Raw genomic sequence first — 20,464 nt, 5'->3', positions numbered from 1 at the left:
GTGGCCAAGACACAAAGCACATTGTCTTTCAGAAGGCTGGAAACTCTTGTCTTCCCTTTTCCTGGTGGGAGTAGAGAACTTATGTTTCCAAGAGCTGAGAGCACTTTGACAAATGCAGATGGTAAAACATTACTTCCACCATAAAAAAAACAGCCCCGATGATGGAATAGTGGGGCCATTATACAGCCAAAGAGGAAGCAGACACCTTTTAAGCAGAGGGGCAGGACATAAAGATAAACAGTCTCCCTGCTACAGAAATGTGGTGGATTCCTCTGAGGTCTGAAGCAAGTACTTCCTCTCTTTGTACCTCAATCTCTTCTCTAAAATCCAGATAATTATATTTGTAAAGAGCTACGGTTAGAGTTTATGAAATACGTTTTTGAGATCCTCAAGTGGCTTCCGAATAACTGAAAGTTGACCTACAATTTCTAATCATTCAAAAAGCTGCCCCTTGCCTTTGCTGGGGCCACGTTGCTCTGTTGGCCTTACCCAACACCTGGATACAGCCAACTACCTCCGTGCTACAGTAAAGACAAAAGAATCCTCACTCCTCTGGGGGCAGAGATCAGAGAGAGAAAGGAAAGACAGGCCCCAGGGACCTGGCGATTGACACCACTGCCTGAGTCTGGCCCAGTGCAAACACCCTCAACTTTCGTTAGCCTTGAAGCAGGCTCTGCTGGTTTCCCATGTCATCCAAGCTTCAGGAAAAGGCAAGAAGTGGGAGAGAAAATCAGTGCTCTGACGTTGCTGACTGAAGCCTCTACTCTGGTTTTGTGGTTTTCTGAGAGACAGGGTGTCTGTTGAATGAAAAACATCAGAATGAAAAATAGTCATTCTGCAATGATTTTGATATCTTGGCCAATGCAATCCATAGTATAACTGATTCAGACCTTTGTTTTCTCAATCAATCAATCAAATCAAGAGGACACACAAATCAACCTAAAGACATAATTGTGTGGCAGTATTAAACTGCAGACAGTATTTCATTTCATTGAGATTTCTTTCATCTGCAGCATTTAGTTGTCAAAGATAAGTCACATCTGTCAGGACAAAAAAATTGGCAGAAAATGTGTTTTAATAGTCCTCATGTTTTTTTAAGTGGCTTATGGTTCAGTTTGTAGATTCATGTCTAACCTAGAGCTATAATCCTGTAATGAAAAAGTAAATCAAACCATGACGAAACTATAAATCAAAAATGTTTGTCCTTGTATGTGACCCATTGTTCCCATCACAGTTTTGCTTCTTCAGTGGCTTTATTCTGTCTGAGAAACACCAACTATCCATCTATGCTGGGTCCCGGCAATCCCCACGCACGTGTCCACACACACAACATTCATCTCCACACGCATCTTGCCACAAACTTGGGGAAGCCAGGAATTAGTCATACTTCACAGGACTCCTTGCTATTCTCACCAATGACAGCAGCATCTTAAAAACCCAAAGCAAAAAAGCAAACAAGTTACAAACATGAGCAAACCAACACGACTTTAAGCCAAAACAGCTGTTTCTTACATTCCTTTTCCTTTCTGGTCCTCAACACAGCCTAGATCACTGCTGGGCAGGCGTCATGCTGGAGGACCTGCACAGGAGCTGGGAGGGGCAGCCCTCCACAGTCTCATTTCCGGGGCAAGTCCTCCGGGCTGACCCTGCACTCAACTATGGGACCCCAAAGAGGCAAAAGCTAACGGGAACAAAAAGACTTAATACTGAACTCTGGTCTAAACATAAAAATAGCGCTGTGAGGAAATATTAAATCTTTTCTATTAAATCAAAGAAACAAATCTGGAAAACTAGACCTTAGAAGGTTGAGTTCCTGGTGGTAGGGACTTGATTTAAGAGGCCAGTACAGAGCCGTGCTTTCCACGTAGTAGACACGCCTTGATGTAACGGTACAATAGCAATGCAATGGGGAGTGGATACATTTGTCTTGCTGCTCAGAAGAACAAGATTGTTTTCTTTACCTCAGACATTGGGGTGTTTTCTTTACCTCAGACATTGGGCTCTCTGTAGCATAGTTGTGAACGCTAACCCAACACCCAGCATCCAGTGATCAGACATTCAGATCGCCGGTCTCCTCTTTAAACCCTGGCCTGTGACCTTAAATAGAGCAGAACACTGCCACAAAGCCCCAGATCACTAGCACCAAATCAAATTTACAAGGAGTCTGTCCCAGGCACTCCACGTGGAGATGGCCACCCTTCCAGGCTGGTGATAAATTGGTAACTATGGGACAAGGGCTACATTCACTTTATTCTCACTTAGGAGCCTCGTTTATCAAGGGGTCCTGGACCGTATGGAGTCTGACTAGAATTTACACTTCTCCCGTGAGTCTGAGCTATGCATAACACACGGCCACCAGGCCACTGGGCAGGGACGAAAGGAGAAATAATGAAGACTAGTTCTTCCCCCAACCTCCATTTTCCAGTCTCCTAGTTCTCCTTTCCAGAGCCAACTATGATTGCCAACTCCTTGTGCATTTTCTCAGAGATATTCTAGACAAATCTAATGGACATGCAGCTTTTTCTTACACACAAATGATAGCAAACTCCACACAATGATTTGCACCTTGCTCTTTTCACTTAACACTCTATCTCGGAGATTGTTCCATACCCATATGTTCCATACCCATATGTTCCATATATAGGGATTCTGCCTCACTATTTGTAGTTGCGTAGTATTCCAATGTAAGGATGAATGACTTGACTGTTTCCTACCTATCAACATTTAGATGCTTTCCCATCTGTTGCTACTGTAAACAATGCCTTAATATATTTCTACATTTGTGTTTGTGTACAACAAATATATACAAGTATAACCTTCTGGGTCACAGGATCTGTAATATGACATCCCTTAAACTACACTGTATCACAGAAAATTATGTCATAGGCTACTGAGCAATTGTTAAGAAGCTACATAGTGGGGCCGTGGCTTAGTGGTTAAGTGCGTTCACTCCACTACCGGCAGCCCTGGTTCGGATCCCGGGCGCGCACCGACGCACCGCTTCTCCGGCCATGCTGAGGCGGCGTCCCACATACAGCAACTAGAAGGATGTGCGGCTATGACCATACAACTATCTACTGGTGTTTTGGGGAGAAAAAGGGAAAAAAAGGAGGAGGATTGGCAATAGATGTTAGCTCAGGGTCGGTCTTCCTCAGCAAAAGAAAAAAACAAAAGAGGAGGATTGGCATGGATGTTAGCTCAGGGCTGATCTTCCTCAAAAAAAAAAAAAAAGAAGCTACATAGTGAGCAGCACTTAGCTTAGTTGCTAACTGCTAGAATAGCTCCAGGAAGAGGTGGTGTTCTTCTTTTCCTTAAAAAGAGAATGGAAACAAAAAATAAAAGAGAGTGGAAAATTTCCTTCTTCTGACTAGAAAAAAAAAAAGTCAGATTTTATGCTTGGAAAATTTCTGTCCATTTTTTCAGGAGGGTGAAGGGAGAGAGAGAGCCCGGAGAGAAGAGGGACATGGAGAGGCTCTGTTTTTTTGAGAGTTTATTTCTTGTGCTAATTGAGAAGGAGAAGCTATAAGGAGGGGTAGTGAGTGTTTAGAAACTAGGGACAGTCAAATGACTTGCTCAGGAGGCAGCGTGATGGACAGGAACGGACCAGCATGCTATGGAGTCAAATACTCTCCTGATTTGAATCCTATCTACACTGTTAACTCTGACTTTGGGCACATTATTTAACCTGTGAAACTCAGTTTCCCTATCTGTGAAATCTACCTATGTTGCTTTTTTTTATTCCCATCAGGCTTCTTATGCTATCATCTCCACATCCTCAACTGCCGGTGCCTTCAGCCTATTGAAATGTGGCATCTCTCCCTAGCGCTCCATTGAAATATATTTCAGAAGTCACCAACAACCTCCATATTGCCACACCCAGTGGACTCCTAGCAGCCCCTTGCCCATTCAACACTACTGGCCACTACTCCCAGAAATCTTTTAGTCATTGACGCTCCCACTCTCTCTCTTGGTTCCCCTATCCCTCCCTGAGTGTCCCTTCTCAGGGGTCTTTGTAGACACTTCCTCCTCTGCCTGCCCCTTAAACCCTAGAGGCTCCCGGAACTTGACTTTTGACCCACCCCTCACAATCCACATGCTCTCTTGGGTGACTTACTGATTCGATGGGGATGTTTTTTCAAACTACCATTTGGCTAATGACCCTTACATCCATATCACCAGCTCTAAACTTCCCCCTGAATCTCATGTCCCTACAAGTTTGGAAAAATTTTTTATTTGGATGGCTGTCTCAAAACTACTTCAGTTTCAGTAGGTCAAAACTGAATTCATCCTCCACCACAAACTTGTTTTTTCCATTTTCTTGATGGTAGTATCTTCTGGTTATCCAAGCCAAAGAAATTATCTTAAACTCATCCTCAGTATCCAATCATCTATCATAATTTCTGCTGATTTTACATCTTTAAAATTCTTGAAACTGACACCCTCTCCCGATTCCCACTACCACTGCCCTTATTCACACCCTGCCTTCTTTAACAGGACTAGTGCAGCAGCCTCCTGTAGGCTGGGTTTCTCAGGAGCGGTCTGGGATCTATTGAGGAAGTGCCCCCGGTAGAAAGTACGGAAACAAGGCAGGGAAGGGGAGGAAGCTAAGCAAGGATACAGTGTCAGGCTAAGCCCCAGCCTCAGTCTGATCCCACAGATGTTCTCCTGAGTGTAGATTATGCCTTAGATTTGACCCCACTCAAGGAGGCAGTGGGACTTTCCCGTTCTCACACCAGTCAGTCGTTGCTGAGGACACCCCAGGAGAAGGCTCCAACAACCCAAGGGCAGTCCACACAGAAAGAGCAGAAAGGACCCGAAGGGGCCCACGGGGGTCTGGGCACAGCACCAACAGCATCTCCCATACCTCCTAACGGAGGCCCTGGTAGATTTCTGTACTTCAGCCAAAGTTGTCTATCAAAATCAAAGAACTGGTGAGGTCAGTCTCTCACTTAAACCCTCTCAATGACTTCCAATCTCCTAGCAGCACTCTCTGGAAACTGGCTTCCTTCTCATCTTAATAGGGATCTGAATTAGACAGGGGGAGGGAGTCTGTATTAAAATACATCCTCTCCTGAAGATTCACACTGTATGCTGGTTCATTAAAGGCTCTGAAAAGTTCCACAGTAAAGAAATCTGTTAACTTCCATAACTTGGGAATTACCAGCCCTATCTGACCTTAACCTTGAGTGCTTGCTTGTGTGTGTTTTGTATGAAGCCCTCTTATGTACTGCTGTCTGCAGACCTAAGTGTGACATGCTGGCCTATAGGATAAAGCTCCTTAGCAGGGCGCATAACGTTATGGCCTGGCCCCAACTCCTCTCAGCCTCATCCCTGGCTCTAGTAATGCTGAACTGTGTGCCAAGCCCTGACATAGGCCTTGATGGGTCAGAAGGGCCTCTCCCCATTCATGCTGTCCTCCTGGCTACCTCTTGCCTATCTGTCAAGGCTCAGGTCAGATGACATCCCTTCCAGGAAGGCGTCCTAGGACCCTGTATCAGTCAGGGTTTTCCAGAGAAATAGCACCAAAAGAACCTATAGATAGAGAGAGAGAAAGAGAGAAAGATTTATTATAAGGAATTGGCTCATGCGATCATGGAGACTGAGAAGTCCCAAGATCTGTAGGGTGAGTCAGGAAGCTAGACACCCAGAGAGCAGAGGTTTCAATTTGAATTCAATAGCAGGAAACAAACCAATGTCCCAGCTTGAAGGTAGTCAGGCAGAAAGACTTCTCTCTTACTCTGGGGAGAGTCAGCCTTTTTGTTCAATTCAGGCTGTCAAATGATTGGATGGGATCTACCCCCATTAGGGAGGGGAATCTGCTTTACTCAGTCTACCATTTCACGTGCTAATCTCATCCAAAAACACCCTCACAAAAATATCCAGAATAATGTTTGACCAAATATCTGAGCACCTCCTGGCCCGGTCAACTTGACACGTCACAGACCCCTAACCATCACAGAACCTCACTTTGGGCTAAGTGTTTTTCCTGTTCTCCTATCACTTATACACATACAGTTTCCATGTCTTTTTTTTTTTTACCGTCTTAACTATTTTTAAGTGTACAGTTCAGTAGTGTTCAGTGTTCAATATTCACATAATTGTGCAACAGATCTCCAGAACATTTTCATCTTGCAGAACTAAAACTCTGTACTCATTGAACACTAACTCCCCATTCCTTTCTCTCCACTACCCCTGGCACCCACCATTCTACTTTTTGTCTCTATGAATTTGCCTACTCTAGGGACCTCACATAAGTGGAATCATTCAGTATTTGTCTTTTGTGACTGGCTTATTTAGCTTAGCATAATGTCCTCAAGGTTCATCCATGTTGTAGTATGTGACAGGTTTCCTTTCTTTTTAAGGCTGAATAATATTCCACTGTTTGTATGCACCACATTTTGTTTATCCATTCATCTGTCAACGGACACTTGAGTTGTTTCCACCTCTTGGCTATTGTGAATAATGCTGCCATGAACATGCAAGTGTGACTATTCCTCAAGACTTTGCTTTCAGTTCTTTTGGATATATACCCAGAAGCGGGATATACTTTCCATATCTTAACCCTGACCAGACCTTATTGGTATTTCATCTTTACCAAACTGGCTCCCTCCCTTCCAGTCGCACTGGACTTGAAGCTCTGGAAGGGATGGGCTGAGTTTTATTCCTCTCGGTGGCAGTGTGAGGATGAATCACTGAGCAAATAGCAAGTTCCTGCCCAGTGGTTTCCTCCTGCTCACCCTCCTCCATCCAATTGCCATGAGAAGGACATCATATGAGTTTTTAATGTCAAAATAGCCCTAAGTTCCAGGACGGTTTACAAATTCATTTCAAAGATAAGGATTCTGGGTGAGTAGAGAAAAATGATTCTAGCTAAAACCAGGAATAGGAGACAAGGGCTATTAAGTTGTGCTTGAAAATAATTAATGAGAAAGAACTGTTGTACATTATACTTTGTTTTTTCAAAAGTTCGCTTTAAATGTGACAGCGTCAATCTTTGATAATACTCTTTCTAAAGTTATAATATGCTTTCTATTTTAAAAAGTTACGTTTAAAACTTTAACTCAAACAGTACTAGGAAATTATGCTAACCTCCTTTAAGTTTTCCTACAGTTTAGGATATGATGGGTGTCAGTCTGCCTTAATTTGGGGATCGGTTGTTTTGTTTGAGTGTGTGAGGAAGATTATCCCTGAGCTAACATCCGTTGCCAATCCTCCATTTTTTTTTTTTTTTTTGCTGAGGAAGATTGGCCCTGGGCTAACATCCATGTCCATCTTCCTCTACTTTATATGGGATGCCGCCACAGCATGGCTTGACAAGCGGTGCGTCGGTCCGTGCCCAGGATCTGAACCTGCGAACCCCAGGCCGCCGAAGCGAAGCGCACCAACTTAACCCCTGTGCCCCCAGGCCGACTCCTTGGGATCAGTTTTATTGACAGAAATGAGAATGAATGAGTCTAAATATCTAAAGTGATGATGGTAATGTGCACACATATGCCCACATTGGCCCTTTTGTAATTCCTTTATGTTCATTCATATTACTGCCCCTCCCTTTAAATTTCATGAGGATATAATAAACAAGCCATAAGTTCAGGGCCAAAATGGTGGACACTTTGTAAATAATGAAATGGAACTTGGAAACCTTAAAATAAAAACCTTCTATGTACTGGTCCCATGACATCTTACCTGAGATTGGTTTAATATGCAGCGTGTTGCTTCTTAAAATAACTAAGCATATTTCTATGATGAAACTTTTCTAAATGCTCACAGCCGTCACTGCTGCCTCTGGTACTGGGCTTTGTGGCACGGTTCACTTCTGTCCGATAGCATTACTCATTTTACCTGCTGCTCACTTGAGTCTCTCAGCATTTCTTTCCACCCATGCGGACCCCTCTGGTTGGCAGCATAATAGAAACGCAAGCTGATACAAGAAGACATGCATACCACACACCTCCCTCTGGTCGCCTGTGCCAAGAACTCCTTCTGGTCTGAGTAAGACAAACCAAAAATGTTGGTTTTGGACAACACCATCAACTAGCAGTGAAATATATGACATGTTTCCCAGAGACAGCAGTCAGAATAGACTTCAAAAGGCATTGCCCAAATGAATCTGCTGGCAGGTGGTTTATGGCTATTCAGAGCAACATCTGAAGGACTGGTGCTACCAGAGGCATTCAGTTAAAGTAAGTGTGGGCCCTGACCTGGACCAACACTCAGTTTAATCCTCTCCTCTCCATCTGCCCGGAGACCAGCCCTGGACCCTCCAGACATAGAGAAGAGAAAATAATTCATTTTGCAGCTATTTGGGGTTATTTCTCTCATCGAGTCACATGCCCGGTTATTGTTGGGACCATGAAAGGAGGCAGACAGGCCAGGCTTCTCGAAGGTGAAGGAGTTGCCACTAAAGCTACCCTGGGTTTAATTTAAGACTTCCCAGGTCTTCTTCCAGCCTGTAAGCTGCTGCTTCCTTTGGGGAGACAAAACTCGCATGCTGCCTTCCTGCCCTCCTGTGCCCCGACCTCGGGGTGAGCACTTAACTCAGGGTCCCGCCTCCCGAGTCACAGACTCTGCCTCCAGCTCCGCTGGGGTGCAGAGGGTAATCCCAGGGTCCCCGCCTCAGTCTGAGAACCGGGCCGGGGCTCCTGGTGTTCCTCACCCTCTGGAATATTCCTCCATTCTGGTTAACTTGGCCTCAGGCCCTCGTGGGAGGAACCAGGCAGGAGTTGGCTTGTTCTCCTGGCAGGGACACAGAGAAAGGCTCCCCCAGCTGTAGCCTTGTTACCGGCTCCCACAGATAAGTGCAGCCCCGTGCTTTTCCAATCCGACTCATACAGAGGTCTCCAGAGGAGCTGACAATGGACCTAAGATGGACGCAAGGTGAATTTTATATCACTTCTCTGCTTCCTCTCTGGGATTGAGAGCCTTGATAGGCATTTAAGCCATGGTATCACATCATTTAATACATATCATGAACAGGACTCTCCATCACAGTAGACCAAATGGCAACTTTTGTTAGTCCTAAGCACAATTCCATTAGCCACTCTATTGAACAAAAATGTAAAATTTACCATTAACTTGGGGCTGACCTACGAAGCTGGGGAATGCCCCTACCTAGCCCTAGGTTGCTGTCTTGCTAGACCTATAATGCCATGGCCTCACTGGGAACGGCTGAAGCCAAGTGTGAAGCTAAGTAGTGGAGACAGTTTGGGGTGTCTTTAGCTTCTTCCTCGGCAACCATTCCCAACTGCCGAGAATCAACAGGGGAATAGTACTGTGAGCCTTATTTGCCCACGTAAATTAACTAGCTAAGTGCAGACTCCTTGCATATTTCCCAAACGGAATCTTCCTTTAACTTTCCCGCATCATGTTCTCCTCCTTCAATCCCTCACTTCTCTGTTTTCCCTACTGACAGTCTCCTTTTGTTCTCAGGGAGGCAGTTCTTCCCAACCCACCTCTGGGGCTCCTTCTCTCTGTCCCAAAGTCGTGTCGCACGTAGACGTTCTCCTCCTTTGGGCCACAGCCCCCCTCAGTCCATCCTGCCACCACCTTCAGCTGTTTCTTGGCCCCACAGGGAGATGCTTCACACTTCAGTGGCTGCCGCAGGCTCTGGAATCTCTCCTTCTCCACTGCTCAGCACCACATCAGATGCAGAGCCCTCCAACACTCCTCTCCTCCTCGAGTGTCAGACGGAAAAGGGGAGAAATGAACCTTCCAAGATTCTAAGTCTAAATCCACACCCATCTCCTATACATCCACACCCTTTCCTATACGAAAAAATGCCACCATATCAGTAGCCAAAAAAAAAAAAGAAAGAAAGAAAACATTTGTTGTAATAGTGATGACGAATGATTGTTCCTCTAAACTCTGCGTTCCAGGATCGGAGATGTCAGGTTCACATTCATCGACTCTCAGCCCGAATAGTTCTGCTCAAACAAGGGGATGCTGTCCTCTCCCTGTTTGTGTATGCCCCTTGGAAATGAGCAAGAGACACCGGGCCAAAATCAACAAATTCTCACGGCAAACCCAACTGGCTGTGTGAAGGTGCACTTCTCGTAAGCGGAGGCTGTAATTCTGCAAGTGCAGAAATGCTGGTTCCAGTCTCTGTTGGGAAGGGGTCTAAGACTGCCTGCTGATGTTTAAGTCAAAATTAGGATCACATGACTTGGAAAGCCCGGTAGCCATCTCTGTGAGTGTAGATGGCAACAGCCAAAGAAGGTAAAAGTTTACTAATCTGGCCTACCTTTGGGAATGTTTATACGTCAACAGTATGAGTGAATGAAGGAAATATACCAGTTTTTCTTTCAGAGTGATTCACCTTAAAACAGGTATGGTTGGAGGGAGATGAGCTGTGAGCTCCTGTCTGGGACCATCTCTGCAGCCTGCCTATCAAAAGCACACTTCAAGAGTGGGCGGCCCTCTTCAAAGCTACAGCTGAGTTGTTATCTCTAAATAGGAAATCGCAGGCAGACCAGTTTCCACAAATGGCCCGTAACACACGCTCGTGCTTTTGTGGAGGAGGGAACCGTTACAAATCTCACGGGAGTGAGAATTTTTATTTTGTATGTTCCCATTTGTACAGATGAAATTTTTTAAAGGATTTGATAGAAAATCAAACACGCACCAAGCATAATTTAAGGACACAAACTCACTGCATTCGGTTGCTAACAATGAAGACTCTGGCTTCAGTTTGCGCTATGAAACAGACTTCAAGGAAGTCCCTCAGTGAGCAACGTTCTTAGTGGTTGATGGGCTCAGGCAGCGGGGCCAGGAGCGGGTCAGGAGAAGCAGCCCCTGCCTCATAAAGAGCTGGACTCTTGGAGGCAGAAGCACTATCCCAAGAACTTCCACGTGTTGCCCTTGCAGCCTCCTTTTCAAGGGGATGCTATACCCTGAGGGGTTACTCCAGTTAACGAAAGAAGAGCGATTGCCGAGTCCACATCTGCTGCCATCTGGAAGGACCGTTCCTTCCGCTTTGCTTTAATTCAAGTTGTTTGCAAGTCGGACCTCAGTGCAAAACCCCGATAATTGAAATGCCCAAGTGGCCAATGAGCCTGGTTTGTCTGGTTCAAGTAGGTCCACGTGAGCCCTTGCATGCACCGCAGCCCTATATTGGTTTAGGCATTTTCAGGAAACTTAAATTGAATTCAGTAAATATTGACCAAGTTGCAAATTGCGGAGAATACAGAAGTGAATGTCTCAATCCTTGCCCATAAGGGGCTCACACTCTTTCCTCTGTTGTTATAAACAAGGGACAGAGGAGACAATGTAGAATGATAAAAAAATGAAGCTATGGATGGGTGCCCCACACAGCCTTCCTAGGGGAGACACCTGATCTGGGTTTTAAAGGAGAAACAAGAGTTTTCCAGGCAGAACAGAGTGAGCAAAGGAGTTCCAGGAGTTACATGATGAAAGGCATCTTCCCTCACTGGCTGCAGGTGGAACACGTGGGAGCAAAGAGAATGATCTGGAAGGGGTCTCAAAGACCTCCTAGCTCAGGATCGCAGGCCCTGCTCTCCTGACCTGGTAACTTTACAAACACATTCTTAGAAAAAGAAAACCTCTCGAGGGTTTCCTTCATCTGCTTTTAGCACAACCTGGAGAGTCAAGGGACCTATAGTGACATAGGGAAATAGGCACTCCACACAGACAGCGGGGAGAGAGAACCGAGTCCATAGAACATTAACAAGGTCTGGGAGCTAGGTTATGGCAAGGCCATCTGCAAGATGAAATTATAATTTCGAATTGTTGAAATGAAGGCAAAAAAAAAAAAAGGAAGGAAGAAAGAAAAAGAAAAAGGCATCTCAAATTTAAGGACAGCTAGATGAACATCTTGGATATCTGACAGTGATTTGCCATTGGAGCCTCCTCCATCCCTGCGGGGAAGTGCATGACTAATCTGGTACTGTTAGAGAGTAATTGCTCAGCATCTCTAACTGTGCAGAAGTGTCCAAAAATATTTGTGCGGTTAGGATAGCCCAGAATTTTAAAAGATTTCTTGGGGGGCAAATAGCACTGCCAGGGTACGCTGAAGGTCAGACACTTGAGATGATCTTTTCCTGGCATTTCAACAGTCAACTACTATTGCAATGACGTAGAGAGAAGCAGGGCTGTTCTGGAAAGCACTGTCATGACTCTCAGGGTGAAGGTTAAAGTGCTTTCTGAAACAGGCGGAAGATATTCCTTAACTTGTTTTTAGAAGAACATAAAGCAACATAAAATATAGCTTTTTTTTTTTAAAGATTTTATTTATTTATTTATTTTCCCCCCCAAAGCCCCAGTAGATAGTTGTATGTCATAGCTGCACATCCTTCTAGTTGCTGTTTGTGGGACACGGCCTCAGCATGGCTGGAGAGGCGGTGCGTCGGTGCGCGCCCGGGATCCGAACCGGGGCCGCCAGCAGCGGAGCGCGCGCACTTAACCGCTAAGCCACGGGGCCGGCCCTAAAATATAGCTTTTCATCACACACAAATCCACACCATGGTGAAGAATCATCCACAGGAGACACTCTAGAATATTTTCAATGATTAATTAGCCGTGAAACGGACTTGAAGAAGAACTAGATAGTTTGAAATAACCCTTTAAGGTAAGAAGAGAGGTCATACATCCTTTGCTCCTCAGGTGAGGTAGAGGGGACACGCAAAGGTTAGGGGTGTTTGTCACCTATGGCCACACACTGCCCCATAGGGGGCTCCTGGGCTGAGAGCTCAGCCCCCTCCCTCTGAGAGCCTGGCCAGCCCAGGCTCTTCCTCCCTGGACCACTGGATTTTCTGTTAATGACCCTGATCAGAGTGGACATAGTACAGAAGGACTTTAGTGGCAGGGGAGAGCGAGCCTGGGATTTGAAAGTTGCAGTGTTGACTCATAAAGTTAATTCACAAAGAATAATTGTGATTTCAAGTATGGTTTAAAATCAACATTCTGAGAAACAAGGCAGGCAAGAGAAACTCCCATTTCAGGGATGCCAGGAAGAATTGTCAGAGGCCACAGGGAAAAGTGCTTCAGGTATTTTAGGGAAGCAAACATGGTTCATTCAAAATAGGATTTGGGGCCAGCCCGGCGGCGCAAGCGGTTAGGTGCGCAAGCTCCACTGCAGCGGCCGGGGGTTCGCCATTTCAGATCCCGGGCGCGCACCGACGCACCGCTTGTCAAGCCATGCTGTGGCAGCATCCCATATAAAGTGGAGGAAGATGGGCACGGATGTTAGCCCAGGGCCAGTCTTCCTCAGCAAAAAAAGAGGAGGATTGGCAGATGTTAGCTCAGGGCCGATCTTCCTCACAAATAAATAAATAAATAGGATTTGGCCAGATTTACACAGACCTCGGACATCCACACTTCTTTCAAATGGGTTTTTAAATAGCTGACAGAGGAAAAAAAGTAAAACTACTGGCAGGCAGAGAACGGAATGGATGACTGCAGGAAAGGACTGAAACAAAAAGAGAAAAAAAGATCTCAAATCAGAAGCAAACTTTTTCTGGGTCCACAGTAGAAATAGTTTTCATGCGAAACAGCCCAGCAGCAGTTCCTGATCCTCGACGGACCGGAAACACACAGCGGTGTGAATGGCTTCATTTCATTGGCTATGAAGCTGCCACATGAACCTTTCTTAAAGAGTTATAAAAGCCACCACAGAAACTTGTACCCAATGCTCCAAAAAAGCTTTAAGCAACTACGACAAACTCAGAATCGTGGAGTTTTTTGTGGATTTGGCTGAAAATCAGACATGTTTTGAGGTTTTAAACACTGATTATTTGCATCCACTAAATCAGTTTGTGAAAGCGACAGAGCAAAGAAACGGGATATGGAAAACTTGCCTCTTAAGCAAGAGCCAAGCGTGTCCCCCCCCTAACCAGCGCATGGCAGAGGGGGAAGGGGAAGGGAAAGTTTGCCTTTTTGTGGAGGGCTGAGCTTTGCCTGGAAGTCTAAGAGGCCAAGGAACAACGTGTAGGTCCTACAAGAACACAGCTGTACCAGACCAAGTTCCTTCTGTTTGCTGGAGCCGACGTTGGCACCAAGCTCATGGGCACAGGCAGGTGAGCACCCTGCCTGCAGAGTCATCTTCCATAGAGGTTTTCCTGTTTGATCCAGGCAAATCGTGCCTTTAGAAACAGTGAGCCCAGGTGTCTGAGCCACCGCACTGGGGTCTGGGGCTGTGTCACCGGGAGGCGCGCAGAGACCTGCCTCCTGAACTACCCCGCTCCCGGGAGCCTGGCGAGAACTCACCCTCTTACCGCCAGCTTTTATGATCTTAGACACTTACTCACCCTCCAGCCATGTGAGGCAATTAAGAATGATTACCTCTGAATTAAGGGAAAATCATCCAGCAGTCTCCTGCCCAGGGCTTGAGGGGGCGGAACTGCCTGCGAGAAATCCTATTTCGTAAATGGGATAAAAGTGCTCTAAAAATCTTCATCGAAATGGTCAGTTAGGTACTGATGTTGACCCCCAGCTCATGTTTCACGGGTTCCCTTTCTTCGTGGTGATGATGAGGTCTCCTGGGGCCCATGGGGTGGCCACGGTCAGGAGGAGGCCCCTGCCCATGCCCACAGCCTCCCATGCCCACCCGTATCCCCCACCACGGGGTCTGCAGGCAGGCCACACTCCTAGCTCTGCCTTCCCTCAGGGCCTCTGGCAGGAGAGTGAAGTTCCAGTTTTGCATCCCTGAGACACACGGGAACACTTCACCTTGTGAGGCTTCTATCTTGTGCTTTCCTCAGGAGAAGTAGCCGACAGAGTAACGACTATCTGCGATTGGATTTGAGCATTTCAGCGCCTGGTCTCTGTTTAGTCTGCCTCCGTTCCCACTCCCCCACCCCCACAGAAACTAGCATCTCTAGATTTCTGTAAGCCACTGAGGCCAGAGTTGGAATCCCTCTGGGGTATCCTACCTCAGCACTATCAGTCATCAGAATTACCTGGAAGGCCTGTTAAAACACAGAGCCGGCCTGAGAATGTTTTCCTCTGACACATTTCTGGCGGTCCTGGTGCTGCTGGTTGGACCACACTTCAGAGAGCCATTGACCTACACCATACGGTCTTCCCTCTCTTTCCTTTGTTCCTAGCTGCTCCTCTCCCTGAACACCCCACCCCCACCCCAAAGAAAAAGGAGGTCAGCGCAGTGTTGGCTGGTGAAGGAATTACAGGAGAATTGAAATAAACAAGAGAAGAACTTGAATAACCTTTCAGAGTTGCCACTTGATCCCTTTCCCAGGAAATAACATTTCTTAATTTTTTCCCTTCCATGAACTAGCCTTTTATCTATAGCAGAGAATTTTCTTTCAAAAAGACAATCTTTGGGGGCCGGTCCAGTGGCCTGGTGGTTAAGTTCAGCGCACTCCACTCCAGTGGCCCTGGTTCCTGGGCGCGGATCCCGGCTGTGGACCTACACCTTTCATCAAGCCATGCTGTGGCGTCGACCCACACACAAAAAATAGAAGACTGGCACAGATGTTAACACAGAGCCGATCTTCCTCACACACACACAAAAAATTTTATTGAGATATAACATTACGTCATATCCCAGGTGTACAACATGAGTCCATATTTGTGTATACTGCAAAATGATCACCACAATATGTCTAGTTAACATCCATCACCACAAATAGCTACAATGTTTTTCTTATAATGAGAACTTTTAAGATCTACTTTCTTAGCAACTTTCGAATATATAATACAGTATTATTAACTATAGTCACCATGCTGTACATTACAACCCCAGGACTTACTTATTTTGTAACTGGAAGTTTGTACCTCTTGACTACCTTCATATTTCCTTCTTATTCTGGATTCATGTTTCCTTTACCATCAAATAAAATACCATGGAATAAAACTAATATTTACTGAGGGCCTACTATGTGCCAAGGATTGTACTAACAGTAGTAAATGGTGTATATGCATCATCTCAAAGGATCTTCCCAATGATTTTGAAAGTATGTGTTATTAGCCCATTTTACCTATAAGCACACTGAGGGTTAGGAAGGTTTTGTGGTTGCCCGAGGCCACAGAGCTAGTCATAGGTAGGACAAGGATTCTAATCTAGGCCTGATTCCAAAAGTCAAGCTATACTGCCATCGATAGCATTATAATTTCTAAAATAGTCTATCTGCTATACTGTAAAATAATCGATTACAAAATGAAAGACTTGTCACATATTAAACAATTCTTCTGTAGTCCATCCATTCATTCAGCATCCATATTTATTAAGTGCATCCTATGTGCCACGCACTATAGTTAGGTCCTGGGAATACAATGGTAGACAAGATAGAACTTGTCAAAATACATTCTATGAGAATGTCTTGTGAAATTTATTTTTTAATAGTTTGTCCTTTGATTAAAATTGTTCAGAAAAGGACATATGTCAGTAAGCCAGAATTGCATTCCTCCTTCCTGTTTCTCTAGCCAACCTCCTGTGACTTTCTATAAACTCAGTTTAACAAATTTGTTTCCTACTTTTCTTAAAGGAGCATGTGTTGCTTTAATTTTTAAAACATTTTTATTTTTTGAATGGGTAATACATTTATATAGCTCAAAATTAAAAAGAAACCAAAGGGTATATAGTAAAATTTAATCTCCCTTCCACTCCGGACCTCCAGCCACCCAGATCGCCTCAGAGGCACCACTATTACGTGTATATGTTGTCGTCCCCCCCTTCCTCCTTTTCTGTATTAACAAATGGTTGGTTACTGTCTACAAAGAGTTCTCTACTTTTCTTTTGGTTGATATATCTTGGAGATCATGCCAAATCAATAAATGGAGCTACTCTGTTCTTTTTAACAGCTGCACATAGGAATAATTCTAGAATGTACTGTAAGATATTTAACTAGGCCCAATTGATGAATACATAACCTGGCCCAATATTTTGCTATTACAAACAATTCTACAATGACTCCTCTTGGATGCATATCAACTTACCCATGAGTGAGTCTGTTTGTGAGATAATTTCCTGTAAGGGGAAATGCTGGGTTAACGGCAAATGGTACACGCATTTGTAATTGAAAACATCTTTCATTATGGAATTTTTCAAGCATTTCAAAAGGAGAAAGACTAGTATAATGAACTCGCACCTACTCGTCACCCAGCTTCAAGGGTTACCATTAATCCATGGCTGATACTATTGCGTATATATTGGTCCCATCCATCCCCTCCACCTCAAGTTATTTTGAAACAACCCTAGACATAATAGATAAATATTTTGGCACTATTTCTGAAAAGTAAGGGCTTTAAAAATGTGTGTGTGTAATTTCATTATTACACCTAAAATAAATAATTTATTGTCATCAAATATCCTATTAGCGTCACATTTTCCCAGATTATCTCATGAAAATTTATTTTTTTAATATTTTGTTCTTTGATTCAGAATCTAAATAAGGTCCATCCATTCACTGCAGTTGGTTAAGTCTTTTTTTAATCTATCGGTTTCTTCCTCTTCTCTCTCCTTCTTTCTTTCTTTTTTTTTTTTTTTTTTGCCACATTATTGTAGAAACTGGATAAATTTGCTTCCAGAGTCTGGATTTTGCTGATTACATCCCCATAGGGTCATTTAATATGTTCCCCTATCCTTTAGGCCAAAGGGGAAATGCAAAATTAAATTGTGTGACACAGCGAAAGCAGTTAGAAGAAAATTTATAGAACTAAAGAACTATATCAAATGTTTGCTCTCGAGTTGGTGCAGACACAGGTGTAGGAGCAAATGTTTCTTCCCGACGCCCCCTTTCGCAGGCGTGGGACTCAGCCCGTGCCCCTTGTCCTGCCATCTGTCCCCATCAAGTGTGGGCTTCAGGCACAGGGCCCGGGCTTTGAGTGTGGGAGGCACTTGCTCCACCTCACTTTTCTTTTCCCGCCCTGGAGTGGAGAACAGAAGGTATCAACAGCCCTCTCCCCCTGGAGTGTTGGGGACTGGACCTTCCCCCGTCCCCTCTCTGTCGGAACAAAGAACCTGGCGTTATCCGTCTGCTGGGCTCACTTCGTGACAGAGGGGTCTGCAGGGTAAGGCGGAGAAAAGCCCACCGTGCACATACATCCCGGGCGCGGGCTTCCTGCCGTCGGAGACCTGAGCCGTGGCCGCGGCGCATCCCTCGCGCTCCCCCCGCGCCCTCTCAGGCTCGGCCGGCCTCGCGGTCCCGGAGCCGGCCGGGGAGTCCGGCCGTGGGCCCTCTGCCCCTGCGGCCCTCGCCCCAAACTCGGAGCCCGGGAGCCGACGCGGGGGCGCAGCTCCGCGTCACCACCACTAAGACCCCGAGGGCCCCGCGGCGAAGGACAAGCCCAAGGCGAACAAAGAGCCGGGCCGTGCGCCCGCGCCCCGGGGCGGCCGAGGGGCGCCGCGCCCCGCTCCCCGCGCCCCGAGCCCCGAGCCCGCGCCGCCGGCGCCCGGGAGGCGGGCGGCTCCTTATATGGTCAGATGACACGGCGGGGCGCTCCGCGCGGAGCCGCTGCGCTCCACTCGGCCGGCCGCGGAGCCGCAGCCCGGAGCCGCCGCCCGCCAGCCCGCGAGAGCCGGCCCGCCGCCGCGCGGTGAGTGCCCGCCGCCCCGGCCACCCGAGGGACACGGGGCTCCACCGGCAAGGCTGGGGACAGGGGAGCCGGGCCGCGGGGACGCCTGGGGACAGGGGAGCCGGGCCGTGGGCACACCTGGGGAGAAGGGAGCTGAGCACTGAGGGGGAGCCGGGGAGAGGGGGGACGAGAGCCTAGCCCTGGGGGAGACCCCGGGAGAGGGGAGCCGAGCGGTGGAGGGGACCCCGGGAGAGGGGAGCCGAGCCTTGGGGACACCCGGGGAGGGGCAGCTGAGCAGTGAGGGGCAGTGAGGGGGACCAGGGGAGAGAGGAGACGAGCAGTGGGGGAGACCCGGGGAGGAGGAAGCTGAACCGTGGTGGGGAGGCCCCGGGGGTACTGGAGGCCGGAGGGACCCCCGCCCCATCCCCGGAGGGAGGACCGCAGTCCTCGTCCTGGCGAGCTGGGTCACCGCCGGGTGTGGAGGAGAGATTGTGTCACCCATGGGCTAGCGCCGGGCAAAGGGTGGCCGCGGGTCGGAGCGCAGGGAAGTGACCACCCCCTGTGCCCCGGGGTCGGGGGTTGGCACGCAGGCCGGCTGCCTTCAGTCTGCCCAGGGGGTCGGGGGCATTTCCCTCCACTAGAAAGAAGTGGAGCTTGCGGGTGTGGCCTCACGTATTGACTCCTGCGGAAATTAAAAAACTGAACCACTAGGTTAAAAAATGGGCTTATTTTAAATGAAAAAAATTCTAATCTTAGATTGCAGTCGTATGATATCTTAGCATACCTGAAATTGTGGGAAGAGAGTGTTAAATGTTGTTTCCAATTTTAAATGAAGAATCAATTATATTTACTTTCAAATCGCGGTTTGGGTTTCCATTCGAACTAGGCCAACTCAGGTTAAATGAAATGGATACAGCTGCCTTCCGTGGCCTGCACTTATTTGGGGAGGTAATAAGTCACAGTTCTCACAGTTCTGGCTTATAATTAGGAGAACTATGTTCAAAACGAGACACTAAATACTTCTGGCACCTTTGTGTTAACCCTGCTTGTGTGTGTTTTGTAATAATGTGTTAGAGACAGTTGGCTTTGGTATCCTGAAGGTGATTTAAACCAGAAAACACTTGAGACCAGTCTTAGATGTATGGGAAACCCTAGTCTGACAATTAAATTTCCATAAACCCAAACTCAATGAAGAACGCTTCATTGTGTATTTATATAAGATTATTTCACAGTGTTTTTCAGATATAGCTCACCCTAAATTTTTAAGGATTATCAGTGAATATATAGAATTGGGTTTCCACAGTGTTTATTATCCTCCATGCTTCAAAATGCTTTTACACAGCAGTGTATCAATAAGGAGCAGGTTGGCTTACTGCCCACCCGGCACTGTTCTAGGCACACATGTTGGCAGTCTCATTTACAAATAAGGCGGGTGTGATAGGCTAGTGGGTGTGCAGGGACTGGAGCTAGGCTGCCTGAATTCACGTCCCTGAGTTCACTGTCCCTCAACTGTGAGCTGTGCAACCCTGGCTAAGTCACCTAACCTCTTGGTGCCTCAGTTTCCACAACTGGAAAACAAGGATGTGATGGTAGCTTGCTTGCAGGGTTGTTATGAAGCCTGCACACCATAAGCAGTGTATACATATTTGACACTATCCTCATTTTTACGGATAAACTGAAGCACGGAGAGATCAAAGGAACTTTTGCATAAGGTTTCCCAGACTATAAATGATGGTCCTGAGATCTGACCCCAGACAGCTTGAGAGCCTGAGTCCTAACCACTAAACTATTGGGGGCACACCTGAATATTTCAAGGAGGCCTTATAGTGCATATTTTAACCCAAAATGTTTGTTAAACCACTTCCAGTACTGAAAGAAATCAAAATTGCAGGAAAAAACGCCCAGTGGGATACTGAAAAAAATTAGACTGGGCGTCAGGAGGCCTGGGTTCTGTTCCTGTCCTGCACTGAGGGTCAGTCAC

General features: G+C 46.4%; 1 protein-coding gene across 3 annotated transcripts in view; it reads left to right on the top strand.

Annotated features, from left to right (window-relative positions):
• The window catches only part of FHL2 (four and a half LIM domains 2), a 66,015-nt gene that overhangs the window by 11,234 nt on the left and 34,317 nt on the right, over positions 1–20,464 (top strand). Inside the window, exon 1 of one of the 3 annotated variants that reach the window (XM_087426311.1) lies at positions 17,872–17,979. The exons of 1 other annotated variant lie outside the window; for it this stretch is intronic. The gene's annotated coding sequence lies outside the window, so the exon portion shown is untranslated. Of the gene's footprint in view, positions 1–17,871; positions 17,980–18,397; positions 18,505–20,464 lie in introns of those variants that run through there. One more of the 3 variants, XM_087426310.1, reaches the window with a different exon arrangement.

Source organism: Ceratotherium simum, chromosome 40 (assembly GCF_057802395.1).
Source record: "Ceratotherium simum simum isolate JZ-2026a chromosome 40, ASM5780239v1, whole genome shotgun sequence".
In the NCBI taxonomy this organism is placed as follows: domain Eukaryota; kingdom Metazoa; phylum Chordata; class Mammalia; order Perissodactyla; family Rhinocerotidae; genus Ceratotherium; species Ceratotherium simum.
Note: the sequence above shows the minus strand (reverse complement) of the source record. Positions and strands in the feature narration are given on the sequence as shown.